The 22,500-nt window shown below is 36.7% G+C and overlaps 1 protein-coding gene across 2 annotated transcripts in view; it reads right to left on the bottom strand.

The window, feature by feature from the left end:
- LOC144966223 (hexokinase-4-like) overlaps positions 1-22,500 on the bottom strand; it is a 75,653-nt gene that overhangs the window by 32,324 nt on the left and 20,829 nt on the right. Inside the window, exon 1 of one of the 2 annotated variants that reach the window (XM_078902400.1) lies at positions 14,722-14,854. The exons of the other annotated variant lie outside the window; for it this stretch is intronic. The gene's annotated coding sequence lies outside the window, so the exon portion shown is untranslated. Of the gene's footprint in view, positions 1-14,721; positions 14,855-22,500 lie in introns of those variants that run through there. 2 annotated transcript variants of the gene reach the window in all.

Raw genomic sequence — 22,500 nt, forward strand, 5'->3', positions numbered from 1 at the left:
GAGAGACAGCTTGTTTTGAAGTAAACAATAAATAGATTTATCATGGCGAGAGACAGCTTGTTTTGAAGTAAACAATAAATGGATTTATCATGGCGAGAGACAGCTTGTTTTAAAGTATACAATAAATGGATTTATCATGGCGAGAGACAGCTTGTTTTGAAGTAAACAATAAATGGGTTTATCATGGCGAGAGACAGCTTGTTTTGAAGTATACAATAAATAGATTTATCATGGCGAGAGACAGCTTGTTTTGAAGTAAACAATAAATGGGTTTATCATGGCGAGAGACAGCTTGTTTTGAAGTAAACAATAAATGGATTTATCATGGCGAGAGACAGCTTGTTTTGAAGTAAACAATAAATAGATTTATCATGGCGAGAGACAGCTTGTTTTGAACTAAACAATAAATAGATTTATCATGGCGAGAGATAGCTTGTTTTGAAGTATACAAAAAATAGATTTATCATGGCGAGAGACAGCTTGTTTTGAACTAAACAATAAATAGATTTATCATGGCGAGAGATAGCTTGTTTTGAAGTATACAAAAAATAGATTTATCATGGCGAGAGACAGCTTGTTTTGAACTAAACAATAAATAGATTTATCATGGCGAGAGACAGCTTGTTTTGAAGTATACAAAAAATGGGTTTATCATAACACACTCAGACCTGCCAACTGCTACAAACAAATCGTAGAATTACGAAATTTGGACTCCGATCTATGAACTTCATGAGCATCTCTACGTCATTATTAAAACTTATAGAAAATTAAAGTTGCTGCCAACCTACATATTTTTTAAGGATTGTGAAGAGTTATTAAATCTTTGTGAGGGTAAATGGTTGATTTTTAAAGTTAACTATGGTGACCATAATTTAAAGCTTGAGGTGCCTAAATGAGCCAGTAAAATGGAGAAAGTAAAAATAAAGTGAGTAGATGTGACTCATATATAAGGGAACAACACAAAACAAACAACGTTTCGGCTTTATAGATAGTTCGAAGATGACGTCACTCAGGTCTTTGTTGTTGTTTTTTTGCCATCCGCGTCTATGAGTAATGCTCACCGAACTGTATTAACCTGGCTATAAACGTTCATGAATACACGCAGTTCTGTGTGTTGGTCCGTTATACTTCCGGATGGCAATGTTATGAGCTTCTTAACCAAGCGCATACTATCTATAGAAAATTAAAGTCGATGCCAACCTACATATTTTTTTAAGGATTGTGAAGAGTTATTAAATCCTTGTGAGGGTAAATGGTTGATTTTTAAAGTTAACTATGGTGATCATAATTTAAAGCTTGAGATGCCTAAATGAGCCAGTAAAATGGAGAAAGTAAAAATAAAGTGAGTAGATGTGACTCATATATAAGGGAACAACACAAAACAAACAACGTTTCCTTATATATGAGTCACATCTACTCACTTTATTTTTTCTCTCTCCATGACCATAATTTGTATATCCGAACAAATTACGAATTTTCAAATTTTCCAGTTGGCAGTTCTCCAATATTAAAATATTAATTATTACGCACAGATCAATAAATATTGTATTTAAGGACTAGAACTCACTACGGTCGATTACGGTTCATCGGGTACACAGCATCGTCGCCGTCTTTATCATCATCATCATCATCATCATCATCATCATTATCATCATCATCATCATCAAAACGTGAGCTTTTATATAGCGCAATATCCACTAAATATGCTCAAAGCGCTTTACAAGGGTTCACAAGTCAACAGATACATAATTTAACAGGTAGGACGAGACATGACGCCCATTTGGCGATTTTACTTTCTTTTTTTTTCTTTTTTTTTTTCCGACAGAAACAACGGTATTAACGGCTGTGTTTTACACTGGAGTACAGTGAGAGTGAGAGAATGTAGGCAAAAAGAGCTTTTTTCCAAGGACTCAACTATGCGCCGCTCAGATCAGGGCTCGAAACCAAGACCTTCCGATCCAAAGGTGAGTGTTAACAAGGTCAAATAGCCGCACTTAAAGCTATACAATCTATATTTTTTTTAAACAAAAAAACAACGACTTTATACGTCACTTCAATGTCAATGGACAATCTATAGCAATGCTAATCAACAGTCAATCAATATATACAACAATCATCATTCGCCCCAACAGTCAATCAATATACAACAATCATCATTCGCCCCAACAGTCAATCAATATACAACAATCATCATTCGCCCCAACAGTCAATCAATATACAACAATCATCATTCGCCCCAGGCCAATCGTGATTACTGACCAAAGCATCTCAATAACGTTATTGCTCTTCTCCTAGGAATAACACAAAAAGTTATAAAAATAGAACTACATTCGAGACCTTGGAATGTCATACTACTGTACTATGAGGGGAGAAAAACTACTTTTGATTTATTTCGGTATTCCTCCTCCTCCTCCTACTACTACTACTACTACTACTACTACTACTACTACTACTACTACTACTACTACTGCTACTGCTGCTGCTGCTGCTGCTGCTGCTGCTGCTGCTGCTACTACTACTACTACTACTACTACTACTACTACTACTACTACTACTACTACTACTACTACTACTACTACTACTACTACTAACTACTACTACTACTACTACTACTACTACTACTACTATACTACTACTACTACTACTACGACGACGACGACGACGACGACTACAACTGCTACTACTACTACTACTACTACTACTACTACTACTACTACTACTACTACTAAGACGACGACGACGACGAACTACTACCACTACTACTACTTCTACTACTACTACTACTACTACTACTACTACTACTACTACTACTACTACTACTACTACTACTACTAAGACGACGACGACGACGAACTACTACCACTACTACTACTTCTACTACTACTACTACTACTACTACTACTTTTACTACTGCTACTACCAAATTAAAATGAAGAGAAAAAAAAAAGAAAAACTGACAACAATAATAACTACAACTGCTATAAAAATTTAGAAAACAACAACAAAAACAACAACAGCATATTAACTAAAATGTCCTATTGTCTATTTCCAAATCGTGAATTACATCACCGATGGTACACATTACACGGTACACACTACACAGGCGTGCAAACAATAATAATATCATAAGAACCAACACATATCAAAAACCACGCAGATCCATCTACCTGAAATTGTTCCGAGCGTTTGAATTTTTGGAGAGAGAAAAAATAAAAGAAATATATAGTAAATTAGGCAAACACTCCTACAACTCACTTAAAAAGCTACGTCTTCTTCTGCCTCTGATAAGAATAATATATGAATAAATAACAACGCCAGCATTTATTTCTAACTATATCTGTTATGGCATAATCCGGCGAGTGGGACGGACAGCTATCACAGGACTGACTGACAATGATACAGCAGATGTAAACTGAATAAAAACATTTCAAAGGGGCCAGTTTTGTTGCAATTAAAGGGAGGTAAGGCACAATAGTTGATTATGAGCGAAGGATCAGTTCGGGTTTTCCCCGAATCTATTTTCAGGCAAATGGCACATGTATGGAAAAACAAGTAATTTAGTAGTAGTAGTAGTAGTAGTAGTAGTAGTAGTAGTAGTAGTAGTAGTAGTAGTAGTAGTAGTAGTAGTAGTAGTAGTAGTAGTAGTGGCACTGTCAGGCGATGTTACAATTTTCCGACAGTGACAGTGCCAGGTAGTTCTTCTGCCTCTGATAAGAATAATATTATGAATAAATAACAACGCCAGCATTTATTTCTAACTATAACTGTTATGGCATAGATCCTGCGAGTGGGACGGACAGCTATCACAGGACTGACTGACAATGCAATACAGCAGATGTAAACCGAATAAAAGCAACATTTCAAAGGGGCCAGTTTTGTTGCAATTAAAGGGAGGTAAGGCACAATAGTTGATTATGAGCGAAGGATCAGTTTGGGTTTTCCCCGAATCTATTTTTAGGCAAATGGCACATGTATGGAAAAAAAATAATTTAGTAGTAGTAGTAGTAGTAGTAGTAGTAGTAGTAGTAGTAGTAGTAGTAGTAGTAGTAGTAGTAGTAGTAGTGGTAGTAGTGGCAGTAGTCGTAAAAAAAAACTTGAGATTTTATATAGGGCAATATCCACTAAACGTGCTCAAATCGCTTGATAAAATGTCCTTGACCAACAACAACACAAGCACATATAGAGCGAGACATGGCGCCTGTCAGGCGATGTTACAATTTTCCGACAGTGACAGTGCCAGGTACTCATTTAAACTGAGTACGACGAGTGAATGTGAGTAAAGAGTCTTTCCAAGGACTCAACTATGCGCAGAACGAGGCTCGAACCCAGGGACTTCCAATACGAAGGCAAGTGTCGTACCACAAGACCACATAGTAGTAGTAGTAGTAGTAGTAGTAGTAGTAGTAGTAGTAGTAGTAGTAGTAGTAGTAGTAGTAGTAGTAGTGAATCGCTTATTCCGTAAACTGAACAGTTGTCTATTGTCGGGTATGCCGAGGCCTAAAGCTCTGAAGACCACGAGCCGTAAATAACTAATCGCGGGAAGCTTCCTTGAAAATAATTTTATTCATACAAAATTGATATACATTTGTGTTTGAAAATTGGCGCCTTGTGATAATAGATTCAGCAAAGCATCCCAGCAAGGGACGAGATGAAACCAAGCGTGGTACCATTCCAGGAACAGGACAGAGAGCCACATGGAAGGGGACACGCATGAAGGCAACAAAAATATGACATAATATTATTAAGTTACGACATCGACAATACCTTTTAACAGTCGTGAGTGACGTCACTTCCCTCGTAATGACGCGTAGAAACTTAGTAACTGGTTCTAAACTTGTCGGAACAATGGCGGACGCCCTTATTAAATACTTCTCCGACGAGCATACAAGTGTATCCAGAGGAGAAAAACATTATATTATAAATCTGATCATGTTTTGACTTTTTTACATTCTGATCACATGACAAGTGAAAAAGTTCTAGCCAGCATGAATAATAGAAAACATCGATTTTCTTTGTTTAGAACCAAGCTGCTGGTTGCTGGGCGGACGTGACACCAGACTATTGAAACCTATTGGAATGGGAAAGTCAAGGACCCTCATGAAAAAAAAAAAAGTTTGCGATTAGGCGTGGTTTGTGAGTTGCCGAATTCCAGTTCAGCGGTGCATACGTAAAGATTCGCACATTCAGACCTTTTATTAGTCTTCTTGGCCTATTGTTACTACTATTATAATATAAATCACATCCTAGAGACGGACCTGACTTGACGGGATACTGCGTCTATCTAATCCCAGGATGCATTCAAACCGGAAGTAAATAGAATACAATAGAATTATTGATAATCCCAAAGGTGGCAGGCAATCCAGGGCTCAACGATACGACATTTCGTCTTAAAGTCAAACGATGTTGAGCGTGGTAAGTGACCGGATGGGTGAGAATGAATGCATTACTATGACCACCCGGGTGTTGCGTCCTTTGGATAAGGCACACTTTAGACAGGTTACCAGGCATGACAGAGGACTTTACTTAGCTATATGGACAGGGACGGATACTGTATGATTATTGTTAGAACAAAAACGACGCATAAAATTGAAATATGAATCCTTTTGGCTTGAAAGAGAAATAAATGAAGCATTGTGACACAGAAGAGCACTGGGCCTCGTCAATCCATGGTAATGGGCTATAAAACCTCTTATTTATGTATTTGTAAATGATTTATTTATTTATTTATTTATTTATTTATTTATTTTTAAATCTATATATATTTATTTATAAATTGTACATTTATTATTTTATTTATTTATTCATTTATTTATTCATTTATTTATAAATTATTTATTTATATTTATTCTATTCTTTATTTATTTTAATTTATTCTATTATTTATTTATTTAAATGTATCTATTTATCTTAAAATGGGCAAAACGGAGAAGATGGAATACTAAGCGGTGAAATAATTAGTAATATGCGTACTATTATAAATTATAGCAGTCAAAACAACGCTAACCTCCCGCCCGTCCCTGCCATTTCTGCAGCGAAGTACTCTACTGTCAGATAGCCAATCTAAAGGTTATGCATGTGTAACTTGGTGCTGTCCGCACTAAATCATGTTGTGATGATAATAAATTATGTTGATTGTGTTAGTCATGGCAGTTGCGGCGATAGATGGTGTTGTTTACTAATAATAATAATACTAAAGTGCTGATTGTGTGGTTGTTTGTGGTCAGGATTGTGGAAAGGTGAGAAGAGTTTGTGATGGCGGCGGTGGAAAGCGGCAGTAGTGACTGCATCGGTTTAAAAAAGTTCAAAACTGTTATTAAACAGTACGTTGGTAATATATGAACAGTGAAGTGTTAGAAACATAATGCGTTTTCAAAATGTTAATGTTAATGTTCGTGCGGCTATGTGGTCTTGTGGTATGACAGTCGCTCTCCGATCGGAAGGGCCTGGGTTCGAGCCTCGCTCGGAGCATAGTTGAGTCCTTGGAGACGGCTCTTTACTCACATTCTCTCACCGTACTCAGGTGTAAAATGAGTACCTGGCCGTAAACAGCGACGTCTCTGTCCGTAAAAAAAATGGAACTTCGCTTAACAGGCGTCATGTCCCGTCCTACATGTAATGTAAATTGTTGCTGTTGACCAGGGACCCCTTGTAAAGCGCTTTGAGCACGTTTAGAGGATATTGCGCTATATAAAAGCTAAATTTGTTTGTTTTTAAATGGCGACAAAGACGGAATTAGCGGCTGTGGTGGTGTGTGGAGATGTGCTCTTCACATCGATTGGGATACTACCATGCCATAGACGCGGCAGACTAATCATTCTTAATCACTAACAGAAGGGAATGAGATTAGCGGAAGAGTAGCGTCCCTTGATTGGACGTCACCCATAGTCTGTGACGTCACCGCGGAAAACTTATTAGAGAGAGAACGTCATGTTGGTTGTGCGCATGCGTCTCTCGTCCTCGACGCTTCGAGGACGAGAGACGCATGCGCACAACCAACATGACGTTCTCTCTCTAATAACTTTTCCGCCGGTGACGTCACAGACTATGGGTGACGTCCAATCAAGGGACGCTACTCTTCCGCTAATATCATTCCCTATAGAAGGAACGAACTTGACGCCATTCAGCTTTTTATTATTGCTTTTAGACAGCCATTATAATGATTATTTCTCACTAAATTATATCAATCAGATTTTAAACGTTCAAGGTCACACATAGTTTTGATTGCGGGTGAGTAATTTACCATTATGCGTAGCATAAATAGAATGAATGAAATTGACGTCACGCAGTCATTTGTAAGTAGTTTTAGGCCGCCACGTGAGTGATAAGTTCTCACATAAGTTCTAACACGGGCCTCAAATCAGAATTTTCAACAACAAAAAAAGACGGAACATTGCTAGGCTTTTTGCGCAACGGCACATTATGTTATCAGAAATAAAATGGAACAATTTGCCCCGATCAAAAGAATGACAGTACTGGTATAATATTAATTAATAATTAACATACACATCAATTGACACCATAAATGAGGAACGATTATTTAAGAACTAGCAAATATGGATATAAACTTGAGCTCTCTATATAGCGCAATCTCCACTAAACGTGCTCAAAGCGCTTTACAAACGGTCCCTGGCCAACAGCACCACTAAACATTTAGGACGAGACATGACGCCTTTTAGGCGATATTACATTTTTTTTTCTGACAGAGACAACGCTGTTAACGACCAGGTACTCATTTTACACCCCGAGTACGATGAGATAATGTGAGTAAAGAGCCTTTTCCAAGGACTCAACTATGAGCTGAGCGAGGCTCGAACCCAGGACCTTCGAAAGCGAGTGTCATATCACAAGACCACATAGCCGCCCGTTAGACCACACGTCGGCACGTACGCACGCCTTTCACTTCCAAAAAGACAGGATGACCCAGACAGTCTAATAATAATATCGATTACTTAGAGTCTTGTTTCCTAACCCGGTCCCCCGTTGGTGACGCAATCTCGTCCCCTGTCCCGTCTTCTACCGCACCCGCTCCCAACCATTTGACCGCCGTACCTCTCGAAAAACTCATAATAATATAATATTTTAAAAATTGGCAAGAAAACTCGTCCTTCAAATATCGATCGATTTAAATTTAAATGACCCTCCTCTTGGAAAAAGAAAAATTCTCAAACCTGGGTCTTCGCGAAGTCTTGATTAAAGTCCCAGGTTTGAATTTTTTTGGCAAGATGAGGTGACCCTTTATAAATCGATCGATAGTTGAACGACTAGTCTGTTGGGTTTTTTTGTTGTTGTTTGTTTGTTTTTTGGATGGGATGGGGGGGGGGGGGGGGGTTGTTGGCTATTGCTCTTTTTGTTTTGTTTTTTTTTGTTTTTTTTTTTGTTTGTTTTTTGTTTTTTTGTTGTTTTTTTTGTGGGGGGGGGGGGGGTTGGGGCTAACATTTTTTAATGCGCGTTTTTTCTAGAGTAACCTATAAAACATCGACCCATTCATGCTTCCAGGCACGTAACCCTCTATCGACTGGATTCCACGTCTGTGACCAGCCAGCCCCATTCCATTACACTACGTAGCTTACCGTTTTCAACACGTAACAACAGTAACAACGATGCGATTGGATTGGGCCATCGATCGTCGTAAGAGATAAGGCTGTGCGCCTAGGACAAGGGGTCGTTTTCCTGACGTCCCCCCACAAAATACCGCAAATATTTTTATACCTCGTTACTTTAGAAAAAACAAAAACAAACAAAAAACAAACTAAGCAGCAAATTCATTTTCACCAGTGTCTATCAGTATCAGATCAATTATGTAAAATATACAAAAAAAAAATAAAAATAAACATTTTAAAAATAAAAGACAAACAAAAAAAAGAAGTGATAGTTTCTCAATGGTTTCAAAAAGGTGTAAACAGAATTGCAACTCTGTCCACACTTTCTCACTCCCTTAAAAATCTATAACTTTATAATTTTTATGTTAGAGCTTCATTTTTCATAATTTAACCCAGTGAAATTGATGAAAGCTATTTTTTTTTTCTCATTAGTTTTTCCTAATAACTTAGTATTTAAGTATTTTTTTGTGGCGACCGTCACAAAAACGACCTTCTTGCAAAGACTCAGACGTATTATAACCAATTACAAATATTATAAAGAAAAATTTTACGAGAGAGAAAAACAATTTTACCCCCCCCCCCCCCCCCCCCCCTTCACATCAAGGTCAATATATGAAAAGAAGAGTAAGTGCTCAAACCGCTTTACAAGGGGTCACAAACCGTGGTCCTGATAACTCGGTAGAGCAATCAACTCAGAAGCAAAAAGGGCCAGAATCGATCGGGGTACCAATACCGACTACCAATATCGTAATCGGATAACTTACTGTAGTGGAATAATTAAGTTTTTGATCATTTTCACTTTAAGTTTAAATCACACTTCGGATCTGCTTCATCAATGAAGCCGTAGTCACTGAAATGAAGTAAATGCTTTTTATTTCTAGCCACAATTTAAAAAAAGGACTTTTATCATGGTACGTCAAGATACTATAATGGTCTTCTATAGTTTAAATTACCCCGAAGATAAAATTGGTAGTCAAGTTTCTAAAAATAAAACTCATCTCTCTCTCTCTCTCTCTCTCTCTCTCTCTCTCTCTCTCTCTCTCTCTCTCTCTCTCTCTCTCTCTCTCTCTCCTGTCATCAGGGCAACGAGTGACAGCTCTATTACCTCCATTTGCATATTATATTATAGCCTATATATATACTGGATACGACTGTGAAAATCGATTGAAGCTCCCAGCGATTTGGATCATGTCGTGCATATATAAACCTGATGCATTGGAAAGACAAATGAAAAGGTTGGAAATGGAAAAGTTAAGAGATCGGTCGATGGGTGGCAATAATATACAATTCTGAAAAAAGGTGTACGACCGTAGCCATTGTTAACTTATAGCCTGACACTGACCAAAAAAATAATGACGTCAAAAAGCCAGTCTTTGTTGGCCACACAAGAAAACAAATCGTGAGTTGTATTCAATAGTTGAACCAATGGGACCACTTGTTTCCATGAGCAGTACTAACGACAACTCAAAAGGCAGTGCAAAAACCAAATAATTACGTCAAAATGCCAGTCTCTTTGGGTTTCAGCGTAGCCATCGTTATTATAGCCTGACAGTGAAACCCAAAAAGACAGGCTATAACGATGGCTACGGTACGACACGCACGTTCGTGTGAAGACAAAAGGAACACCTTTTTAAAGCCACGAGATTAAAACGTAATGACGCGAGGGGGGGGGGGGGGGGGGGGGGCATCTTCATTGGTCATTTTCTAAGCAATAAAAGAAAGGGGAAAAAAAAGGGGGGGGGGGGATAACGACAACAGACACACACAAACAAACAACATTCGCTTCACATTATACATATATATTATAAAGTGTGACCGAAAACAAGCTTAGTGATTCCATATTTAAAGTAAAGCAGTTCTTAAGAACCGCAAGGCCCGTGGAACAGGAATTCAACCCGGTTTCTGAAGTTTAAAGAGGAGAAAAATTGCTTGCTGCCTTTAGGATGAGACATTGGTCTATCTATTACAAATTAATCTCCGACGAATCTACTATACTATGAACCCAGCCACCCAATCAATGCTGGCCGGACATACGAGAGGAACGAGAACCTCCTCTGACTCTTCACAGAATCAATTTGTGTGGTAAATGGAGAACTCTCCCTATTGGCTGCAACCCCCACCCCCAACACCACCCACGTTCCATTAAATTATAACAAACAGCTGCATTTTGTCACCATTGATTACGCATGGGGGAGATCAAAACCAAAACAATGGTTTACATTCTTTCCATCAGAACAAGTTCCCTGCACTGGTACACTTGTGTCGTTATCATTTTCATCCGTGCCGACTCACTCAATCTGTTATTGATCGGGAAGATGACAGAATGCCTATCGTTCCATCAAGCATAACGTAATGTGTTGAACGCAATCAAAACACTTTCCCTCCATTTGTGGTTGTAGAAACCCGAGCTTATAGCGAAATATCCACTAAATAAATTACTGCTCAAAGCGCATTATTTCAAAGAGTCCCAAACCAAAACAACACTTAACGCGTTGGGCGAGACGACATGACCTTGGACTGTAGGGCCATAGATAACACAGGACGGTAGTCTGTCTGTGTGTAGGGCACAACATTAAAAAAAAAAGTATCGATTACTGAATTTATTGTTAAAAAGTCTCCAACTTGATACTTCGGATTATCGGAGTACAAACGGCTCCAATACTCGACCCGATGTGGCACGACGAGAATGTAGCAGGCATTGTCATCGATCCAAGTGAAAGTTCCTGCCATAGACTGCATGCAAACGAGCGCCCTAAATTACTATGGCTCCGGGGCCTGTTCTGTCGTAATCTGGAAAAAATTGCCAAGTTCCAAGTTTGATCGATTTTGCCAAGATGAGGGCCATTTTAATCGATCGATATTTGAAAGACGCCAGGCCAAAATTATAAATACGTAATTATTTTTTTTTTCCTCGGTGCGGCAGTATTATATTGGTCATGCCCTCTTTCAACATCGGTATGCTTCAGCTACAAAACCTTTCTGAAGACTTGGTTAAGGACAATGAGAGATGAAGATGGAAGAGGTGGCCATGACCTCCCACTACTCTAGTTGAGCCAGCCATCCAAGATAGGGATTATATCGGGAATGTAGTGGCATTTTTGTAATCATGATGATGATGATGATGATGATGATGATGGTGATGATGATGATGATGATGATGATGATGATGATGAAGATAAAGGATGACTATAATGGAGATGAAGATGAAAATGATGATGATGACGACGACGATGATGATGATGATGATGCGTGACTCTAGCATTTCAAAAGGGTAGATCACCAAACAACATGGCATGACTAATCATACAGCTTGTTATGAACGGACATCAATAACAGTGAACAACTTGCACTGTGCGACCTTCAGCTCATCTAACCTTTAAACGGCAAGAATTTGATTTCTATATAAAATGATCACTAACCCATTTCTTACGCGGTTAAAACCGCAGTCCTAAACGTTAGGGAGGACTCTAACACCGTGTGTAAGAGGTAATAATTGGTGTCAGTTACTGATGTCACTGTTGACAGCATTATCATCATTGTTGCTGCAACTGTCACTGGTGTTGTTACATACAATGTAATTGTAGACAGTGGAATCCGTATAGAGTCAACACTTTTAAGGGGGCGGTTTGGGTCTAATTATTAGGAAAGTCCTTCGAAAAATTGATTTTGAGATTTTGGGGGAACATTATATTTTATTATCTTATAAATAATATAAATGAAGTTTAAATTCTTAAAGTAGACTATAAAAGCACGAAAATCACAGTCGAAAATGGTACAGGTAGTAGGAAAAGTGTGAAAAACGGGAAGCTATTTTGCTAATTTCTCAGTATATCCTTTTTCTAAGGGTATGGGAAACTGTGGGATACTGTGTCAAACGTTTCTCAGAATCTATTCAATGTTTCTGTCTAAAGTCAACACCTCTTGCTGGTCACTAAGTGTGTTTCTTATGGATACTTATGGATTGTCTCCAGCACAGGTCCTTATAGGTCCTCTTCGCCAGACTATTTCTTCATTGTCTCTGTGGTTTAAGTTTCTTCCGGTTTTACAATCTAAAGCGCATTTATAATTGTACAAAACATTTTGGTTAGACCAAAATCTGCCTAGTCTGCTCTTGAAGCTATTTAGGGTTTTTGCATTCGCAACAGAATCTGGTAAACTGTTCCATATTTTCGTTGTTCTCACAGTAAAACTGTGTTTTCTCACATCCAATCTTGGTCTTTGTGTGAGCAGTTTCTTTTTGTTACCTCTCGTGTCTTTTCTTATTGTGAAGTCTTTCCTCCAGTTGATAAATTCTGTCATGTTTCGTTGGTGGTAATGGATAAAGTCAACCCTGCTTAAATAAAGTCTACCATTCTTTCTGGACCAGCGATGTTGGCTTTATGAGGATTCCACTGTATAGTTATGACATCCGCATTCTATCAACATACAACATACATCAAGATTGCGGATGAATTTACAATACCGGTACCGTTTTGTTTTGTCTGTTTTTGTTTGTTTATTGTTTTTTTGTTGTTTTGTTTTTTGTATTTTTTTTTTGGGGGGGGGGGGGGTGTTTTTTTGTTTTGTTGGTTTTTTTTTTTTTTTTTTTTTAATTTTTTCTTTTGTTTTTTTTTTTGGGGGGAGGGGTTGCTTTACTTTGTTTTGTCTGTTTGATTCTGTTGGTGGTGTTGGTTTGTTTTGTTTTGTTTTTGTTTGTTGTTGTTTTGCGTTGTTGTTGCTTTGCTTTTGGTTTGTTTTTTTGTAATTATTTGTTTGTTTTTTAAATTATTGTTGGGCTTTTTTATTGATGGGTTTGTTTGTGTCTGTTTTTGTTGTTGTTGTTTTGTTTTGTTTTGTTTTTTTTTTTGTTCTTTTTTTTTTTTTTTTTGTTTGTTTTTTTTTTTTTTTTTTTTGTTTTGTTTTTTTTTTTTTTTTTTTTTTGGGGGGGGGGGGGGGTTGTGACCTCATATAGAGAAAGATATTCAAAATAAGGAAACGCGAAAACACAATATAATAGCATAAACATTGCTTTTACGGATACCAACAAAATATATAGAGAGGCGGGCCATAGAACATACATTTTAAAGTAAACCCTCGGGGGGTCAAGTTTTCAAAAAATATTAGAAGTACATTCGTTCAATTGGAAGGAATGGATTCGTTGATGGAAAAAAAAAAAAAAAGGCCTTGATCAAAATAATCTGGAATAGTTGAGGGTGAGAAAATCGGTTCGGGTTTTTTTTTTTTTTTTTCTTTTTAATCTTTTTTTTGGGTTCTGTTTTATTTTTGTGGTTTTGGTGGGGTTAAGGTTTTGTTTTTTGTTTTTTTTTTTGTCGTTTTTTTTTTTTTGGTTTTATTTTAAGTGTGTGTGTGTGTGTGGGGGGGGGGGGGGGGGGGGGGCTTTTTGGATATCATCCACATAGGTCATTATTATTATACCAGATTCGTGTCAGACCGTAGCCATCGTGATACCCGTTGACTGCCGTACTCTTGAAAAACATGTGTATTTAAAAAAGTGGCCAGAAAACTCGTCCTTCAAAGATCGATCGATCTAAATTACCCTCATCTTGGCAAAAACTCTCAAACCTGGGACTTGAGAAGAAAAACCCCACGAGGTCCCAGGTTTGAGACTTTTTGCCAAGATTAGGGTTATTTATTTAAATCGATCGATATCTGAAAGACAGACGAGTTTTCTGGCCAAATTATTTAACACACGTTTTCCCAGAGTATGGCAAGTTAACTGGCTTATCAAATAAAGATAATTTATTGAAATACTTTTATTTTATTTCAACTGACTTATTTATGAAAAGAAATGACCTCTTTTAACATAGATAGTATTAATACAGTAAAAAAAAATAACTTAAATCAAGACATGAGCTTAGGCTGAGAAGTCAGTAAACCCGACACCGCACATTGTATGATTGAGTATGAATATGAAAAAGGAAACACACCCTCGCTCTCACAGAATAACAAAACTCTTTAGTCCCGTGTGAATGAACAGACAGATTAACTAGACGTCTGTAACTTTAACACACGTTAGTAGACAGTCGTATTTTAAAACACATGAACATATATACACAGTTTGAAAGACCATCATCATCTGATGTTTAAATTATCATCCTTTAGATCGAATTACTCGGATTACCTGTTACACACAAACAACCGGAGGAAACAGCGGACATGCAACAACTCACTGAGAGTGAACGGTTATCGTTATTCGCCGATCGGAATGACAAAAATTCTATACCGGAGCAGATGCACGGAATCGCATACAACCAGAGAGATTGTATAGCTTCTAAACTCTCTGATACAACACACACACACACACACACACACACACACACACACACACACACTCCCAGGTCGATTGCCGGATGGTTGTTGTTGTAAGCAGGGAGGAACACGGAATGCCAACTGTGTATTTATGACAATTGGCGATTGATAAAATTTAAAATAAATTGCTGCGTGGCCAATAAAATTCGGCCATTCTTGTTTGTTTATTATTTCTTACTTTGTTTATTTCTTACTTTGTTTATTTCTTACTTTGTTAGGTATTTTAAATTTTAATTAAATCTTTTATTTGCATCTTAACCTCTCTCTCTCTCTCTTCTCCTCTCTCTCTCTCTCTCTCTCTCTCTCTCTCTCTCTCTCTCTCTCTCTCTATATATATATATATATATATATTATATATATATATATATATATATATATATATATATATATACATATATTCATCATATGTATAAAGGAAGTTAAGACAATGTTGTATTTTTGTTGTTGTTTTTGTTTTGTTTTTCTTTATTGTTTTTTTTTTTTTTCTTCATTCGTTCAGGAAATTGATGGTTCGTCCTTCCTGCCATTTACATCGTCCGCTTCATTTATTTCCTGTATGAAAAAGCCTTAGATACCTTTCGCATATTACACACCAATAGGTCAGGCCCAGTTAGTGAGTATTTCTCACAATATTTTGACACACTGGTACTGATGAAGGAATTGCATCGCAAAACCTGACAACACGAAGCATTTTTTTTTTTCAATCATCTGTGTCAAAATTGTGAGTGATGTTCAGGATATGTGGGCTGTTTACTAAGAAGCTCACAACATTGCCATCCGGAAGTATAACGGACCAACACACAAAACTCTGTGTATCCATGAACTTTATTAGTCAGGATAATACAGGTAAGTGATAATTACTCGTTAATGTGGGTGGCAAAAAACAATAACAAAGACAAGAGTGACGTCATCTTCGTTCTATCTAAATACAACACTTAGAAACCAGAAGTAATATCAATTTAGTATAATATACAGTACTTTCTTAAAAATTGCAGTCATTTAATTGTGTACACATCTTACTGTGCACACACACACACTCACACACACACACACACACACACACACACCACCCAAACATCAACATCCTTCATTCCCAACACAAACGCGCACACACAAGCGCACACACACACACACACACACACACACACACAACCAACAACACATCTGAGTCGACGCTGAACACAATCAATCCACTACCCCTTCCAAATAAATAAATAAATAAAGTCCTACACATTTACAAATCAACACCAAGTTGATTCAAATTCAAAAATAGGAAATATATAATTAAAGTTCACCTCTTTCTTCGTGTAAATGGCATGAATCGAATTCCTTAGGAACTCCCTAAAAAAAAAGTAATGGAAGAGGGAGTGAGAGAGAAAGAGAGAGAGGGGGGGGGGGGAGGGTGGGAGGTGGAAGGTGGAAGGGGAGGGGTCACTCTGCCAATCGAACGGGGACACAGACGGGTGTTCGTTCATATGAGTTTCTAATCACTGTGATGGAATGTCAATAAACTAAACTTCTAAATATAGACCGGTTGACGTCACACTTCCGTTCATGTTTTGTTTTCTTTTTTTCTCTTTCTTCTTTACTTCTTTCCAACACCACCCCTCCCTCTTTGTTACTTGCTCACGTGCAATTTGTTTTCAATGTCTGCAAGGAGGTATTGGTGCTTTGCGTTTAGTTGCTTGTTCGTTTATTTTGTTTAGTTTTCTTTTTTGTTTGTTATTGTCTTTTATTTTGTTTCTTGTCTGTTTGTTTGTTTCTAATTGTTGTTGTTTTGTTATTTGTTGTGTTTTTTTAATTGTTTTTTTTTTTAATAATTCATATTGTAAAGTGCCCAGAGCTTGTGTTTTACACGAGAATGAGCGCTGTATAAATGTGTATTATTATTATTATTTGTTATTGTTGTTGTTTGTTTGTGTGCGTGTATGTGTTTGTTGGGTTTTGTTTTTGTTTTTTGTTTTTTTTTTTTTTGTTGTTGTTTTTTTATTTTGTTTTGTTTTTGTTTTTTTTTTTGCTTTTTTTGTTTTGGGGGGGGGGGGGGGGTTGTTTGTTTTCTTTTCTTGAATTGTGTTGTGTTTTAGTGAGTGTTTGTGTACGTTATTATGTGAGGATGTGTTGTATTAAGATTATTTATCTTTTCTTTTCTTTTTTTTTTTTCAATCTAGAGGAGGGAGTGAGGCAAATGTGTGGTGACAGACCCAAGGACGTAATTAAATGTTAATGTCCAAGAATCAAGGAGGCTCTTCGTTGTTATTTGGTCTGTACAGGTTTACAATAAATGCCATAACATCATACACACTATACAATGTTGTTAAACAATATAAAATCAATGCCAATTGTCTGTAAATGGTTTTAAAAAATGGATCAATAATTGTAAATGGGAACACATGTTATCATCATATCATCATCATTACCATCACCATCATCCTCATGATCACCATCACATCATCATCATCGTCACATAACGATAATTCACACTTATTTTATTAAAGTTTTATTTTAGTGATATAAACATAAGAACGGAGTTCATCTCACTCCAGTTATATTTCGGTAGGCTTAGAAAAACTTTACCTTCTAACATTAGAGTATCATTCCTTTAACAGCCTTCTCTTTGAATTCATTTCAAATTAGTGAAAACTTTTCTTTCTACCTTTTGTCATGTATCTAGCCACTTATTATAAAAGATGATTGATTTAATCTTCCTTACTCACTTCTCTCAATCACTATTGCCTTGACAGCCACTCCTCATACTACTTAAATATTTTAAAGATTTATATCTTACTATCTGAACTTGGTGGAATACCTGTACCGTCCCCTTCCCCATCCAAGGATTCTACAACTCATCCTACACCCCCCCCCCCCCCCTTCTGGTTCTCATTCTTATAATATGATCTTCTCCAAAGAAGCCTGCAACCTCACATATATATTGTGCGACTGTGTGGTCCAGTGGTATGACAATCGCTTTCGGATCGGAAGGTCCTGGGTTCGAGCCTCGCTCGACGCATAGTTGAGTCCTTGGAAAAGACTCTTTACTCACATTCTCTCACCGTACTCAGGTGTAAAATGAGTACCTGGCCGTTAACAGCGTTGTCTTTGTCCGAAAAATTGTAATATCGCCTAACAGGCGTCATGTCTCGTCCTACATGTTAAATGTTGCTGTTGACCAGGGACCCCTTGTAAAGCACGTTAAGTGGATATTGCGCTATATAAAAACTCAATTTTATTTTTTTTATTTTTTAATACATTTCCCTGCGGATTCCAATCTAGAGCCCTTTCTCCCCCCCCCCCCCCCCCCCCCCCCCCCCCCCCCCCCCCTTCCCTTCTTTATTCATTTGTTTATTTACAATTTTGTGTTATTGTTATGGATGAAATGGCGAACCTGGACTGTCCAATGTGCCAAAGACCGTGGCCTTCGTTAAGTCATGGCCTGATACTGACCAAAAAATGACGTCAAAATGCCAGTCTTTTGCCACAAAAGAAAACAAATCGTGAGTTGTATTCCATAGTTCAACCAATGAAATAACTTGTTTCCATGAGCTCTACTAACGACAACTCACTAGGCGGTGCAAAAACCAAATAATGACGTCAAACTGCCAGTCCTTTTGGATTTCAGTATCAGGCTATAACATAACGATGGGTACGCTGACACTGACCAAAAAATGACGTCAAAATGCCAGTCCTTTTGGATTTCAGTATCAGGCTATAACATGACGATGGCTACGCAAAGACACGGAAGGAACTAAGGGTCATAGGGTAAGGTATGATGATTAGTAGGTTAGATAGTGTAAAACACGTAATATTTACCGGCTGGGATGCCACGTAATCATCTCCATCGATGCTGTGTTTGGCTGAGTCCAGGGACAGGGTTCGAACCACAAGCCCAAACGCCTGCAGCATAAACTCCTTCACGAATCTAACCACACGTTGGAAAAGTTGCATTGTGAATGTGTAGAACACTCCTATTTTTGTTGGGGGTTTTTTGTTTGTTTATTTTTTGTTTGTTTGTTTTTTTAAGTAAAATAAATTTGAAACAACGCGTTCAAACCCGTCACAGGTTGTCGTAAAGTTTGTGCTAAACCCGAAGCCGTGAACTAGAAATAGAAAAAATATTGGAACCCAAACGGGCATAGACTAACTTGCAAATTCCAAAATTAATGAATAAATAAATAAAGAAAGAAAGAAAGACAGACAGAAAGAAGAAAATAAATCAATAATCAATAAATAAACAAAATAAATAAATATATAAATAAATAAATACATAAAATAAAATAAATAAATAAAAATAAGTTTAAAAATAAAACAAAAATAGAAAAGGAAAAATAAAAATAGTAAACAAGAAACGTTTCGGGCACATACTCCTCCTCTCCAATGAAAAAAAAAAAAGAACAGGATTAGAGTAATACACAGTATAGCACATAATACAAAACATAATATGTAAAGATCAGTTGAAAATCGAAAAATAAAAATAAAAAGTTTTGAACTGTAACAGGCTGGGTCTGTCTGATTTGACTTGAAGCTGACAAAATTAAGAAATTAAGGAGTCCGTATTTTGGTATTTTGTTCTTTTTTGAAGCTGTTATATATTCAATTTTGTTTATTACTTTTTACAGTTCACATAGTATAACTTTTCATAATAAAAGGCGACAACGGCCAAAAGAAAGTGAACAAATTGGGGTTTATCTTTATCTGATTATTTATTATTATTATTATTATTATTATATTATTATTATTATTATTATTATTATTATTATTATTATTATTATTATTATTACTATTATTATTATTATTATTATTATTATTATTATTATTATTATTATTATTATTATTATTATTATTATTATTATTTATTATTATTATTACTATTATTATTATTATTATTATTATTATTATTATTATTATTATTATTATTATTATTATTATTATTATTATTATTATTATTATTATTTATTACTATTATTATTATTATTATTATTATTATTATTATTACTATTACTATTATTATTATTATTATTATTATTATTATTATTATTATTATTATTATTATTATTATTATTATTTTATTATTATTATTATTATTATTATCATCATTACAATCAGTATTATTATCATCATTATTACCACTATTTTAATTACTTTTTTCGCCTATTACAAGAGCTGTAACCTAACAATAATTGCCAATTTCGACAATAAAGATTATTATTTTTTTATATATATTTTTTTTAAATTAAAGTAAAAACTATTCTGGCCAAAATAAAAGCCGTTTTGCTTTTGTACGCGAGATTCCCGCGATGATTCAGTCACTGGATAAACAAGGCCCTTGGTGCCGGAGTTTCATCCCGGTTTCTATAGCGTGAAACTGACACTGACAATAGCCAATAGCAATTGCTTGCTATCCTTTGGATATGACGCTACTCTTTCGAAAAAAAAAATTACACTCCGCCAGATCAAACAAGCCCAGCTACCCAATCACTGCTGGGTTAACCGAGGGGAGGGGGGGGGGGGGGGGGGGGGGGTCCGGAAAAATATCTCGACTTCATCCGGGACCGATCTCGATCCCTTTTAAAATTGAGCTTTTATATAGCGCAATATCCACTAAATGTGCTCAAAGCGCTTTACAAGGGGTTCCTGGTCAACAGCAACATTTAACATGTAGGACGGGGCATGACGCCTGTTAGGCGATATTACAATTTTTCGGACAAAGACAACGCTGTTAAGGGCAAGGTACACATTTTAAAACCTGACTACGATGAGAGAATGCGAGTAAAAAAGCCTTCTCCAAGGACTCAACTATGCGCCGAGCGCGAGGCTCGAACCCAGGACCTTCCGATCCGAAAGCGAGTGTCATACCACAAGACCACATCGCCGCGTGTGAAGCGAGTATTCTACCAACTGGGTTATCGGGGCCAGAGGATTAACAAATTAATAATAACACCGATACTTAAAAGAAGTTTCAAACAATTGGCCGCGAGAAAAATAAAATCGTATTGTTCGTTCGTGGTCCTTTGGTGTGTAGTGTGTAACACATTCCGAATTCCTTGATCCGTAACCCATTTTAAGTTCACAACACATGAAAAAAAAAAGCTCCGGCGACACATTATTATACTAATATCGTTCATTCTCAAATCGTTATTCAATGAATGTGTATTGTAAATTAATGTAAATTCTCTGGCCAAAATGTTGTGTGTGTGTGTGTGTGGGGGGGGGGGGGGGGGGGGGGGAAGCATTTTTGTAAGTGTACATTTTTATTTATTTTTTTCATTTTTGGTAAAAACAAATACAAAAGCCATAATAGATAGTATGCGCTTGGCTTAGAAGCTCACAACATTGTCATCTGGAAGTATAGATAGTATGCAGATGACGTCACTCAGGCCTTTGTTATTGTTTTTGCCATCCGCGTTTGTGAGTTGTTCTCACTAAACTGTATTAACCAGACTATAAAAGTTCATGGTTACACAGAGTTTGTGTGTTGGTCCGTTATACTTCCGGATGGCAATGTTGTGAACTCCTTGGCCAAGCGCATTCTATCTATAGATAGAATGCGCTTGGACAAGGAGTTCACAACATTGCCATCCGGAATATATAGATAGAATGCGCTTGGACAAGGAGTTCACAACATTGCCATCCGGAAGTATAACGGACCAACACACAAACTCTGTGTAACCATGAACTTATATAGTCTGGTTAATACAGTTTAGTGAGAACAACTCACAAACGCGGATGGCAAAAACAATAACAAAGGCCTGCGTGACGCCATCTGCATACTATCTATAACGGAACAACACACAAAAATCTGCGTAACCATAAACTTTTATAGTCTGGAAAATACAGTTAAGTGAGAATTACTCATAAACGTGGATGGCAAAAAAAAAAAACAACAAAACAAAAACAATAACAAATACCCGAGTGACGTCAACTTCAGTTCTATCTTTAGTGTAAAGTGTGTAAATCTTCAAATTCGTCCAATATTTCAAACCCTATTTATTTTATTTAATCTATGTCTTTTTTTGTTTTTGTTTTTTTTTTTTTCCCTCTTCTTTTTACCGTTATTGTGAATGAGGTTGTAGGAATTGTAGTCGTCGTCGTCAATACATGTTTGGCATTTTGAAGCTAAATTTAAAAATAAAAATGTCGCGGTTTGTTCTGGGTTTTTTTTTCGGGTTTCATTTTTTTGTGTTTTTTTTTTTTGTTTTTTGTTGTTTGTTTTTTTTCCAGTGATTTGGCATGGGAGAATTGGTTTTGATACTTTAACATTTATTTTAGGCATTTGTTTTCGAAAAGTATTTCATTTGTAACTATTAACATGATTACACAGAATATTATACTAATTCACACACGTAGACTGATAGTAAAAAGGTACTTATTTTATACCGGTGAGAAAATGTGAGTAAATAGCTGTTTCCAGGGACTCAATCAATGCGCCGCTCAGAGCGGGACTCGAACCGTGGAGGATCGACCCTAAGGCGAGTGTCATACTACAAGATGTCATAGCCCTGTATGAAGGATAGAAGTGAAAGAAATTGGGAGAAAGATATGAGAAATAGAAAGGGGAGGGGGGGGGGGAGAGAAAGGTAGATGGAAAGAGAGAGAG

This window comes from Berghia stephanieae, chromosome 2 (genome assembly GCF_034508935.2).
Source record: "Berghia stephanieae isolate SIO BIC M18660-M18661 chromosome 2, UCSD_Bste_1.3, whole genome shotgun sequence".
Classification (NCBI taxonomy): Eukaryota; Metazoa; Mollusca; class Gastropoda; order Nudibranchia; family Aeolidiidae; genus Berghia; species Berghia stephanieae.